The sequence below is a fragment of the Haliaeetus leucocephalus genome, unplaced genomic scaffold, assembly GCF_000737465.1.
Source record: "Haliaeetus leucocephalus isolate CR32 unplaced genomic scaffold, Haliaeetus_leucocephalus-4.0 Scaffold317, whole genome shotgun sequence".
NCBI lineage: Eukaryota > Metazoa > Chordata > Aves > Accipitriformes > Accipitridae > Haliaeetus > Haliaeetus leucocephalus.
The window spans coordinates 443,862-457,421 of NW_010972753.1; the positions used below are offsets into that span (position 1 = coordinate 443,862).

Sequence of the window (13,560 nt, forward strand, 5' to 3'; positions counted from 1 at the left end):
GTGTGAACAACAGGCATCTCTCAGAAGCAGGATACTGATGTGCCGAGAGAGCAAGGTTGCCAATGCTTTCAGAGCTTGAGTCAAACCATCAGGAGCTGGACCCCCTTGAAATGGATGGAACTACGATGGTCTACACATGCTGAAGATCTGGCTCTTGAAAGAAAATATTCTTTCCACACATCTGAAGTGTGAGCTCAGAGCTTTCTGAAAAGGAGCCTTTTTCCTAATGTAAGAAAACACGATGCAGATAGTTACCCAGTGCTGGCCATCAGGATCAGGCCCACCCCCTGTAACGCATGCACCTCGGGGAGCTGTGTCTGTTGTTGGCAGGGTAGGCACCATGGGATCACCATCCCTATTAGATGGGAAGTACCTACACCTAAGCTTTGCATACCCTACATTAGAAGAAGTCGAGCTATAGCGGATTCAGCTTTGAGCCTGTATCCTGGCAGCAGCCCATCTGTGGAAGACAGTTTACCCACGAGGTGGGATACATTGCTTTGGCTTCACCTCCTATGGGCTGCGCACACGCCGCTAACCAAGCCAAGCAGAGGAAGCCCAGACCTGAGTGTGTCTGTACTTTCAGGTTGTAGGATACACAGGCCCTTAGTCTCATGACGGTGCTTAATGTTATGACCCTATCCTGCTAGGTCTCACTATGGGATATATGGGTGCTTTCTACCCAAAAGAGCTTTTGCAACCTGGCCAGGTATCCCTGCATTGGACTGCACTTCAGCTTGCCCACACCCCAGAGTGTTTCTTTAGTAAGAGTAAGGACTGACAAAGGTTAATAGTTTTCTTAAGATGACAATTATTAAGGTAAGTTCCTTAATAAGACCATGGTTAAAGCAAGTCAAGGGTGTTCAGCCCTGCCGAGGACGAAGCCTCAGACCTGTGGCAGGGAGAGGCCTTGTCTGCGCCTCACCACAGCAGCCCGCCCAGGCCTGAGCTGCACCTGTGCGAAGGGGCCCAGAGGAAGATGCAAAATGGCCCCTGAAGGCCCGTAGATCAGGCAGGCTTAAAAGGAGGGGTGACACTCTTTTATTAGGGCTTCCAGCTGCCTGTTCCCCCTCCCAGGCGAGCTGTGGCTCAGCAAGGCCTGGGCGCAGAGAGGCCCACAGCCCCCGCACCACCCCAGGCCTCCCCTCTGCACCACAGGCAGGGGTGCTACCGGCCACCACAAAATGGCGCCCAGGGAGTATGGTACAGTGAGCCACCAGATTAAAACCTTGTAAATCCTGCCCCGCAGGGCTGTGCCGGGCAAGCCAGTGGAGGGAGTGCCGGCTGCTTCGGCACCTCAGGGCGTAGGCTGGAGCCAGCTCTCACTGGGTCTCTGCATTTTGGTTGATGTTGTTGCGGGAAGCAGAGCTTTTTTTAGGGGGAAAAAAAAAAAGGCAAGCACTGCAGCCACATTATCTAAATTACGTTCATACTCTTAGAAACATGCTATTGCACAGGGCCTATGGAAAGGGTTCTGCTGGGCAGGGCATTCCTGCTTGAGGGGCCTTTCTGCTCCCCTCGCCATGCACTGCTCCTCCTCAGCCACAGGCAAGACTTCTTTATGTGCTTATGAGGTTGCCCATCTTGGGAAGGAAAAAAAGCAAACCGCGGCCCACCACTTGAAAGAAAATGGTGAAAAGCTGAGGGTGCCTACAAAGGAAAACAAAAACCTCAGTCGCTGGTTCCACTGGGGCTCGAACCCAGGACCTTCTGCGTGTAAAGCAGACGTGATAACCACTACACTATGGAACCGCCACGTAAACTAACGCTGGCGGCACTGCCCTTATCGACGAGACGATGGCGGGACTCCTCCCCGCGCGTGAGGGCAGCCGTTGGGCGCGCGGCGAGCCGTTGGGCGGTGGCGGGGGGGGCAGCGTCTGAGGGAGGGCGGGACAGCTCGCCGCAACCCCCGGGCTTCCCCCTCCCCAAATTGCTGGTTAGTTACACGTGTAGTCATTTAAAAAATCACCTTAAGGCGCTTCCTGCCCCTCCGATAGCTACAGAGGAGCAGCGAAGCGAGTAAATCACGGTTAATAGCCCTCACGCTGCGGGAAAGCACAGGTAAGGCTTTTGCGCGACTACTGTCGGCATCCGAGGTCTGCCCCCCCCAAACGCGGCCCAGAGGGGCAGGTGAAGGGCCGGGAGGGCACGGGCCCCGTCACGGCCTCACGCTGCGTGGAGCGGGCACCGTGAGCATTCCTGTGCCCTGCGTGTACTTGGTACATCTCTGCTTTAGGCCTCTGCGCTCCGAATGTCGCTGCCCCTAGCCCCCCCGTTCGGAAATGGTTGGCAAGCTGCTCCTTGGATTCGCTCGGCTGCTCTGTTCCCCGGGAGAACAGAGGTCCTTGGGCCGGCGCGGTACGTCTCGGTACCCAGTAGTTTGACCCGAGTGGGGGAGAGGCAGGCTGAGCTCCCCGAGAGGGGCAGCAGCACCCCCGCCGCGGCGGGGGAGCCTGGCTGCCTGCACGCCCTGCAAATCGGTGCCGGGAAGGCGCCCCGCTGCCGACAGCGGGCCGCTTCAGCGCTCTTTTTCAAGGGGGTGGAAGGAAGGCGTAGGGGATTTCCTCGGTACAGGAGACGGCGTTTGAGACAGCGTGAGGAGAGGGGGCAGATCCTGAAGTTTGTCCGTGTCGCCTAGCGGATCCGCAAAAGTCAGGATTTATCCCCTGGGACCCGGCACGGGACACGCCGACGAGCTCTTAAAATGAGGCGTGCCAGCGAGACCACTTGCTTGCTCAAGTCTACCTGGCGGGCTTCGAGGAGTTTCCTCTCAGCCCCGGCCGCGCCTCAGCCCCTCGCCGCGCACGCAAAGCCCGCCTCCGCCTCCGCCTGCGCGGCGGGGCGGGGCCGCCAGCAGGGGGCTCCCCGCGATCGCGGCCCTGCGCACCGCGGGCCTGCGGGTGAGGCTCCTCTGCAACTGGATTTTTGGCAGAAAAAAAAGTTTTGTTGCGTGTGCGTGCAGCACGAGAAGGCCTAAGTGTTCGCAGGTGTGTCTCTGCTAAAGGCAAGCTGACCGAGCTGCTCGTGCCGCCTGCTCACCCCCTGCTCCCATCCAGCAACAGCCGAGATGACTAAGGCTGTCGATTTGTGATGCATCCACTGCAGAAGATGGCTCTTTGTGAGCGTGCAGAGCAGCGCAGCTGTTTCCGTGCAGTTCTGTGCCTGTCCGCATCAGGCATTCATTCATTCAGGGACTTTTTTTGTCATCTGTTACACCGCACAATAATTGCCTCGTTTCATCTATTATGTTCTGCACTGGGGTTCTGCACTATTTGCATTACCTCAGTCCTCGCCGTACTAAATCCCACATCCCAAAGGGAGTGGCTTGTAGAAGTACAAATTAAGGCACCTGTACAGTGTTTACAGGACTGTGGTTAAAAGTTACGAGCAGAAACTATTACTTGGAATATAAAATACAAGTTAATTTTCAGAAGTATGTGGTGCCTGTAAGCAAACCAGTTTATTGTTTGTAGCTAAGTTTCGTAGTTGCCTTGAGTCTTGAAATTAATAATATTTTGCTGAAGCAGCAGATGATTTACAAGGTAGAAGATTTTGGTTTTTTGTCATTAGAAGCAATTTCATAAGGATAAGATGAAAATAGAGGTCAAGAAAATTATTTCCATAGACTTTGCTGACCCCCTACCATATATGTGATGGCTGTGCTTAGTAGTTGGCCGGTCCCAGTCTTTAAAAAAAAAAAAATCCTTTTACATACTGATCATTAGTGTCTGAGTCAAATCTGTGTACACTCCTGACCTGGATTTAACCCAGAGGTGCCTTTTGGGAAGAGGCAGTCTGGTAGGCTTGAGGCTTCAGGATGTAGGTTTTGCACTGTCCGTGCAGCTTGTGGTTCCCAAGACCAACAAAATGCAGGTAAAGCTGTCATTAGGCAATTCTTATGCCCTTTTCTTTTTCCTAATGTTGCTTTACTAAGATTTAGCGAAGCCTGAGTGCTGTTGATAGCTATCATCTCTATACACTGTAAGTGGAGGCTGAAGCTAACTTGTGAGGGAGGTAGAGTTGTGCAAAGTAGGTCATTAGTCATTGCTTCCCAGAATAATATGCATTCAACTGATAATTTGGGAAATTTTCCTTTTTTAAAAAAATTGTTCTCATTTTCACAGAAGGTATCCTGATGCTTTCATAGTGTTCTGGTCTAGTTTCTTGGCCTTCAGGAGTTTGGAAGCCCTACAGCTGCCTTTCTTTCACATTTCTGACTTTGTGTTCTTTTTGCTAAGGATGCTAGTTTTGATGTCTTTTATTCATCATCTCACCCAGAATTGTCAGTGGGGAGGGAGATTTCTTTTCCTGTTCACCCAAATTAACCTATTCCTTCTGATTTGTAAGAGCAGATTTCTGTCATCTCACTGACTTGAGACAGAGTTTAAAATTGTTCTGGATGTTTATTTCTCTCTTAATTTCTTCTGTTCTTTCTGTTTGTGACTGAACATCCAGGTCTCAGGCAGGGACTCATCTCCTGGCTAGTACTTTAAAATACTTTGTTGGGTTGCATAAAAATACTTATTTGAGCTTAGTAGGGTAAGAGGAGGGGAACCATGGTCAGGGGTTAGAAGGAGCACGTTCACTTCAAGTATGATTATCTTCAGTCTTTCCGAAAAATATCGGTTACATCACTTTGTAGTGGGTGCTTCTGAGAAATAGGCCTGAAGCAGAATTTGAATTATGTATGTGGAATGCCTGCAGGGAGGCTTGCTCAGGAGGTTAATGTTTCCAAAGTATTTGGAAAACAGAATATGTGCTATTACATCGAGAAGGGCTGCTTGTAAAGGGATGTTCGATTGCTGTGCTAGCAACATAACTGTGTTTTTTCTTGTCATGCTAGACTGCTCAACAACATATTGTCAAAATTTTTTGGCCTACTTTGTTGCAGCTGTTGATGTTAAAACCCTTTTCAGCATCTTAAGTGTGCATGTGATACATGATTGCTAACAAAAATGCGGTAGTATGTGTGACCTTGGTGGGACTGGTGTGTTCTCTTTCCTCTATGTAGAAAGGAGAATGGTCTTGTTTGGTACAGCCTATGTCCTTGGACTTGAACAAGAAAGGTTAATTTGGGAAGCACATTTGTGTTTCCTCAAGTTGCATGTTACTGTGATCCTCCTAGGTAACTGGAGAGGTGGCTCAGTCCAGCGAGACTGACTCTTTATCAGGCCGCTTGGTCACATCAGACCACTGAGACAGAGGACAAATAACTTCCATGAATAACAAAAGAAAACATGCAGTGGAGGCTTTATGTCCTACAGACCCTAAGAGCTAAGGGCTCGATCCCTCTCCCATTGATCTTGGATGAAACATTTCTGATGGATTTGTTGGCTGTTGGAACAAACCTTATAGCCTCTTATTATGCAGAGATCTTAGTAGATGCCAATATAGATGAATTTATCAGGTACAGTAAATGTTTTATAAATAATGTGTATCCCCAGAGTGCAGTGGAAAGAGGTTATGTATTTCTGCTTGCATGCATTTTGGCAGAACAGTGTGATCATACATAAATGATTAGCTACTGTAACTCTGATCAGGGAAAGTGCATCCTGCCAGAAAAACAAACATCAAAACTCTTTTGGGTCATGCAGAATTATTGTGCCTGGCGTGTATTCCATTTACTCTCTCATCTCACAGGAGAGGAGCAGCTTTGAAAGTGGAAGCTTGTGTCTGGGACTCCAGAACCTCAAAGGACTAGCTCAGTTAATCAAACCAGTGCATTTACACAGTGTCTTCTGCTTTGCTGGTTTGGCACTTTAAATATCTTTTGCACTTTAATAAATGTATCTGTTCTGTCATAGTAAGGGCAGTTGTCTATCTGTCCCAAAAGATGATTTGACAACTCTGTCCTTCATGGTGGCGGTTGATGCGTATAGAACTGTCACCAGACGGATGGCAAAAATTTCCTGAAAGTACCATGTTACAGTATTTAGACCTTCGGGACAGGGGTGGGAAGGTGAAGATCTTGCTTTGTTTGTTTCTCTTCTCAGAAATCTTTTGCTCCCTGTCCAGTCCTGGTGGGACTGCATCACATGGAGAGGCTGCAGAGCAAGGGGCACGGTGATCCCCATCTTTTGCCCATCCATGTGGAGCTTTCTCCCACCGCAGCATGATTTATAGCCTGTGGTCCTCTTTGGACCCGCATGCCCCCATGCTGACCCCACAGAAGGGGCTGCTGTGCTCTGTTCCATCACTTTGCACAGCAGCAAGCAGCCCCTCCCCAGCTTTTGGAGAGGGGTGGAAGGACAGACTGAGGGAAAAGGTGGTGTGATGAGGTTGAGTGACGCTGAGGGCTGGGCCTAAGACTGTACTGGTGATATTACAATACTGTACTTCTACTGACGCCTCATATTTTTGAGTGGTTTGGGGGTGTACATGTTCAAAATCACAGTGTCCCCATGCTATCGATTCACTGCCAGAAGGGGCAGATTCTTCAGGGGCTGTTGTGCTGGCAGTGGGCACTAACAAATCGCCTTGGCCGTGATGGCTCTGCCCTTCCCCGGGCACCTGTGCAGTGACTGAGAGTGCAGGGTCAGCATGGCAAGGAGCTAGGCCAGAGCTGCGGGCCCTGCTGCTGGGGGTCAGGGTTTGATTTTAAAGCATACAGCACCACAGCTTCCTGACTGCACAGGGGAGCAATGCTGCAATGTTGTCAGCTTGTCCGATCCCCTTCCAGTGGTCAAATGAGGAGCAGGTGAGCCAAAACACGAACTGAGTCCACTGAATTCCAGTCCCACGTTTATGGGGAGAACATGTGCATGCACATGAAGAAATGAAGTGTACAGGCATTGGTGCAGTGCTGCTGAGCGCAAGATTTGAGTGCTTCATACTCATCCCATTATCTGGGTATGAATGAGTATTTTAGAGAGCACCTATATCACTAGCATGCAGATACAATGCCTCATAGATTCAGTATTTCATTACTTAAGGGCTTTCATAGCCATGCCAGTCACATCAGATAACAAAATACCTGGACAGCTCTTATGTTTTTTTCCGATGTGCTAGATCTGCTAAAATGCAAATCATTGCCTCAATGCAGCAGAAAGGCAATTCCTCTTGAAAGAGATCATGTGACTTCAGATGCGTAGCAGATAACTTCAGCCCATCCCTTTCTCTGCCTGAGATTCAGGAGGCATGGTCACAAAACAGCTCTTCAACAGCGCGTGTACAGCGCAGCTGGAGGGCTGCAGCCATGAGCTTTCATATCAGGCTGGACGATGAAAACAGCGTTTTCCCCTGACTGTTTCTGAAGAGCAACGCTCAAGAAATTCCCTCTCGGGAAGCTGTATAAATAGGTGAAGAGCAAATGCATTACAGCTCCTGAGCTCCAGAGCCCCAGAGAGAATTGGAGCACCTGTTCTGCAGAGCTGCACCCCTCATTGTGCAGTTCTGCTTCCAAAACGGGGCTGCTTTCTCTTAAAAAAAGAATCTTCTAAAGGTACTCTTGTGGAAAAAATCTCGGTATTGCTGAAGCAGAAAGAAAGAACAGGTAATATCTTTGGGTGGGGCATATCTATCTATCTATGTATATATATATTTAGCTTGCTTTTAAAGAGCAAATTTACTTCATCTTAAGCCTGTGTAGGGAATGACAGATGTACATGGGGCTGTTTATGATTTTACCCTGAGAAAAATCAGTGTGCTTCAAGCTATAAAGTTTGACCTGGACTGGATCACTTATCCAGAACTTCTGAGTACAGATGAGATCAAATATCTTTGAGACTACTGGATTTCATGTACTATTTGTTTTAGGAAAAAAGTATTTAATTTTGAACCTTGTTCTGATGCTTAACTTAAACATTATTAAAACCAATATGAATTTCAGCTGAAGCACGAATTTAATTTTTAAACTGGCTCAGATTTCAACACATATTTACTCTATTCTGGAGCTTTGCTTTTTCACCACTTTCCCCTTCAAGTAAGGAGAATTAAGTGGGATGTCATTAAGACTCTGCTCATTAACTGCAGGATGGTGCATGATTCAGATTTTCCTTTTCCTCCAGGATAATAAGCCACAACTGTTGTTGACTTTTATGCTCTGGTTGGGTCCAGTTTACTAGAGCTAACTTTTCTTTAGGATTTTTAGTTTTCTGCTTGCTTCCTGAAGGAATCTCCCCCTAGAGGTGTTCAACATTTCTGGAAAGTGATATGATGTCTTTGCTTACACTTCAAGGTGATCTGCACCCCATTTGTGCACTTGTGTTTGCTATTCCACCTCTTTTTAAAAAACATTCTCCCCAAAGTCTTGCTGCACAAAAAATGAGGCTGCTTGCTTTATTTGTTTATTTTCTGCACAAAAAAGTGCAAATGTTTTGTGTAAATGTATCCTTTATTGATTGTAAATAACACAAGCTGGCTTTCTCCTATAATTTTTCTACAGATCGTCTTTGGATTTGCATGCAGTTCCTGAACTCGACGATTGCTTGAACAATCCATGCATGTTCACACCTTTGCAGCTCTAGCTTGCATTTCTTCTTGCAGTGCTTTTTTGTGCTCAGGAATATGAGTCCACCTTAATGAGCTGGTCTGTCTTCATCCTATTCTCTTTCAGGCTTTGCTGGCTTTCCAGTATCTTACTACATCCATTCCATATTGATTCCCGGCCCAAACACTGAGATCTATCAACATGGCCATTGCTAGAAATTATTCCGTCAGTTTTATATTGAGCTTAGCCTTGCTTTTCTGAGCAGGCTGAAGAAATTATCTGCAAAGAAAAAGGCTTTGTCATGTCTTTCTTGCACATATATAATCACTGAAAGTCACTTAACAGAAATGTCAGTTTGTCCCATGGATATAAAATAAGTGACCTAAACACATACTGCTTTGCATATGTTTGATGTTCTCATATCAGCCTCTTGGCAGACCAAATTCAGCATTGATGTCAAAATTACAGCTCTTGTGTGCCATAGCCAGGTTCTCTTTCACTCTGTTAGTTGACTGTGGCTGCTTCATCCCACTTCATGCAGGGTGGATCTTTTAGCTAATGAAATCTTTAACTCATCTCTAGATTCCCATCCTTGATGATCCCAACTCTGGCAACAAGACAGGTTTGAAGAGTTGTCCTTCTGCATGTACTAACCTGGGTGTTGTGATTTAATGTCTGGGTTCTCTTCTCTAGGATATTTTGCTCTTTCCTGCTTCATTCCCTCAGCAATGCACAGAAGCAAATCCATCTTAAACCCATGTTATAGCATCTGTTTCTCAGTTCTCTGCAGTCCTCATTTCCAAAGGAAAACAAGTCTAAAAAAAAGTCTGTGAGTCACCAAAAAAAAAAAAAATTGATAGCAAGAAGATGTCAGAGGAAAGCCCCTGTCATTGGAAGCATCTACCCATCCATCCATCTGATCTTTATGGAGAAAACTGTGCCCATCTCATCACCTCTCCAACCACACGTACCTTCTAAGACATGTTATGGGAGGAGATCATGGACTGCCCGGACTTGTGCAAAGCATTTGACACTGCCCCGCACAACATCCTTGTCTCCAAATTAGAAAGACATGGATTTGATGGATGGGCTATGGTGGGTAAGGAATTGGCTGGATGGTTACACTCAAAGAGTCGTGCTCAACAGCTCGATGTCCAAGTAGAGATCAGTGATGAGTGGTGTTCTGCAGGGGTTGGTGCTGGGACAAGTGCTGTTTAACATCTTTGTTGGTGACATGGACAGTGGGATTGAGCGCACCCTCAGCAAGTTTGCTGATGACACCAAGCTGTGTGGTGCGGTCAACATGCTGGAGGCAGGGTATGCCATCCAGAGGGACCTTGGCAGGCTAGAGAGGTCGGCCTGTGTGAACCTCATGAAGTTCAACAAGGCCAAGCGCAAGGTCCTGCGCATGGGTCTGGGCAATCCCCAGCACAGATACAGGCTGGGCGGAGAATGGATTGAGAGCAGCCCTGCGCAGAAGGACTTGGGGATGTTGGTTGACGGGAAGCTCAACATGACCCGGCAATGTGCATTTGCAGCCCAGAAAGCCAACATATCCTGGGCTGCATCAAAAGAAGAGTGGCCAGCAGGTTGAAGGAGGGGATTCTCCCCCTCTACTCTGCTCTCAAGAGACCCCACCTGCAGTACTGCATTCAGCTCTGGGGCCCCCAACATAAGAAGGACACGGACCTGTTGGAGCGAGTCCAGAGGAGGGCTGTGAAGATGATCAGAGGGCTGGAGCACCTTTCCTGCGAAGACAGGCTGAGAGAGTTGGGATTGTTCAGCCTGGAGAAGAGAAGGCTCCAGGGAGACCTTGTAGCAGCCTTCCAGTACCTAAAGGGGGCCTGTGGGAAAGCTGGAGAGGGACTTTTTACAAGTGCCTGTAGTGACAGGACAAGGGGTAATGGCTTTAAACTGAAGAAGGATAGATTTGGATTAGACATAGGGAAGAAGTTCTTCACTGTGAGGGTGGCGAGGCACTGGAACAGGTTGCCCAGAGAGGCTGTGAATGCCCCATCCCTGGCAGTGTTCAAGGCCAGGTTGGATGGGGCTTTGAGCAGCCTGGGCTAGTGGAAGGTGTCCCTGCCCTTGGCAGAGGGGTTGGAACTACATGATCTTTAAGCTCCTTTCCAACCCAAACCAGTCTATGATTCTGCCATAACTACCTGTTTACAAATATGGTTGAGAAAGGAGTGAGTAGGGAAGGGAGGCATGTTGCTGGAGATAGCCATTGAAACAACTTGTAGGGGAAGTAGTGTAGTTGTGGAAATTCCATCCCAACAAAAATAAAGGGAGGAGCCTTTCATTCTTTGTTTATCAAAGGTAGGAAACAAATGGAATGAAGCAAGATTGAGAAGTTAAAGCCTAGTGGCTCTTATTTGTATGGCTTCCATATCCTCAGGCTTTACCTAGCTTACACTTGTCTGCCAGTAGCACAGCTCATCTAATTTTAAAAGAGAAGGTATGCTTGAAAGGATGGCTCTCTGCCCAAAGGACCTGCAGCCTGATTTCATTAAAAGTCAGCTATAAATCTTTACAAGATTTCCATTATTCTTGAGGTAGCCTGGTCTTTATGTGACTGACAAAGTGGAGGCATGAGTGATTTTGGGCAGCACCTATTACACCTGGATCAAATGGTGCTGATTCATTATCCCTGTAAATCAGGCTCTCGACAGCTCAGGTACTGAACCCCAAATTTCTAGCACTTGCCGCAGTGTAACCTTCAGTGACTCCTATCTGGAAAAAGAGCAGCGTGTGCCACTCTGGCTTAGCTTGGTGCATGTCTGTTGGCATTGTTGGAATGACATATTATTTTGCTTCAGTGGATGGGCTGTGTGTTCAGTGCCTGTCCATCACAAAATTGCCTTTTTGCTGAACGGAGAGAAATGTAGCAATTTCTTGGAGTTATATCTAAAAATGGGACAGATCACCAGCTTGTAGAAATTGAATTACTGCCTGCTTTTTAGTGAACATGACAGATTCTCTCTTAAGGGTAAGTCAGTGGTATAGTATCCAGAATGCTAACACAGCATTATGTCCCAAATTCTCATCCAGCTACCTTGTATCTCTGAAGCCTTTTTCAATACCTTGGTAAAAGCCCAGCTTTCCATTTCATCAGCCCACATTTGGGGGAATTTTGTAATGGCAAATGCTTCTTCACCAGACATTGCTACACTGCATAGTGAGTAGCTCACAGAAATGACTCAAATGTTTTAAATGCTTGGTTTCCAACTTTCTTCCCCATGGAAGGCCTTAATGGCCTTTGCCTGGTGTTTTTCTATACCTTTGCCCAAGAAGGCATGGTTTGACATGGAGCAGGAGTTGGCTTGAACCAGCATACCTGGGGGGTGGGAGTGGAGGGGAGGGATTTCTCCCTTTGGAGCGGATCAGTTAGGAGCAATGAAGAGCGCTGGCCTGGGGAAGTCACTGGCTCTTTCTGCAGTGGCTTGTTCCCCTTGGTCATGATTCTTTAGTCACACAAGAAGAGCAGAAAGTGAATTTGTTGGGCCTGTGTGGAGACCCTGCTTGCTGGAGTCTTCAATAGTTGTGGCTGGTCTGGAGTCTGGACATGGAGATTGGTGGCCAGGATGGCTCTGTAGCCACCTGAGAAGCCATCAGGAAATGGGGCAGTAGTTTGAATGTTTGCTACATCCATGTTAGGATGCAGATATTTGGGGCTGAAGGTGATGATTATTCCTCTGGACTAGCTCTTTGATGGCCAGATTTGGCCTTTTAAAGAGGTTTAATGATAGGATATATCTGTGCAAGTTTTCCTCCAAGCTTAGAGTATATGTTTCAGGCTTCATTTACTGCTATCACCACAAAATTTCTGTCTCTCTGTATCTTTTGTATTTCTTTGCTCAGGCTGATGCTAGAAGTCCATGAATTTAGAGTTGTGTGGGGGGAAGAGTGGGGATGACTGGGAGAAAAGCTTAAATCATTGCAAGTAGGGTGTGATAGTGATTCAGATCCCCGTTTCTTGGGTCAGCCCATTGTTTGCCTATGGCTTGGGTGGAGTCTGAGAGGTGTGATGGTTCTGTTTGGGGCTCCAGTTGCCCAGTTGCTGGGCTCACACTAACCTGCCCTTTAAAGAAGATAGTCTCACTGCAATAGGACTTAGATTGTAAGCTCTATTTTGCTCTTGGTCCTAGTCTTCAAATCACAATTCAAGTCATGGCTGGCTGATTTGAGATGGACTGATGAAGGCTTGAGATTCTCCTGAGAGGGCAAATGAGGAGATGGTATTCAGGAGAAAACTGTTTGGAAAGAAGACAAATTTGAGCTATTAGCAATATCAGTGCTATATTTGATGCTGTCAAAGCCATTGATTGGCTCAAAATTAATGTAGCAGCACTTTTTTGGATTTCACGATAGCTCCTTCAGAGGGAAGAAAAGCAGTCCATTGTGGGGAAAAAACACTAAAATCCTTCTTTCCTGAAATAAATACTGACTCAGAAGGTGGCAGACCCAGCTCAAATGTAGGATACCCTTGTGTTGTGGGACCCTGAAAAATAGCCCCACAACTATAAAGAGTTGTGCAATATTAACATAACATAACCTGATATAATAAATATATAAAACTTGTAAATAATCCCACAACAATAAATGTATTCTAACTATTGAAATTGAAAATAGTCTAGCTATGCATTTATGTTTTCCTCTCTCTTATCCTCCTGCTACTTTTACTTCTGCTAGTAAAGCCAGAGGAAAAGAATAGTATTTAAGCATTCATTTTATGCTGATGAATTTCTTCTTTGTTTTAATACTCAGGTTAAAAGGAGTATCAATGAAACAAAACAACAAATGCAATAATTTAAATGTCAGACATGCTAGAGGTAAACATGTATCCCCGGAGTCAGAGAGAGGGTTCAGTGTGATCGTATAAGAAACCTTAGCTAAAACAAAGTTCAGTCTCTCTAACAGCATCAGTCACTTTCTTGTTACTTAGAAATGAATCCATTTTGTATCTCAGGGGAAATGTATTCGTTTGAACTTGTTGATTAGAAAGTATTGCATTAGTGAATGATACCATTTAGTGAAGAGCTGAGTGAGTGCCAGGAGAAAAACCCAAAAGGCCACACCGCAAAATGTACTTTGTTAATTTATTTAATGAAACCAAATCTTTTATTTAG

At 46.5% G+C, this 13,560-nt stretch overlaps 1 non-coding gene across 1 annotated transcript; it reads right to left on the reverse strand.

The window, feature by feature from the left end:
• Positions 1-1,679: 1,679 nt before the first annotated feature.
• Positions 1,680-1,752, reverse strand: TRNAV-UAC. Its single transcript has one exon. It is a non-coding gene; the product is annotated as a tRNA-Val (tRNA).
• Positions 1,753-13,560: the final 11,808 nt, after the last annotated feature.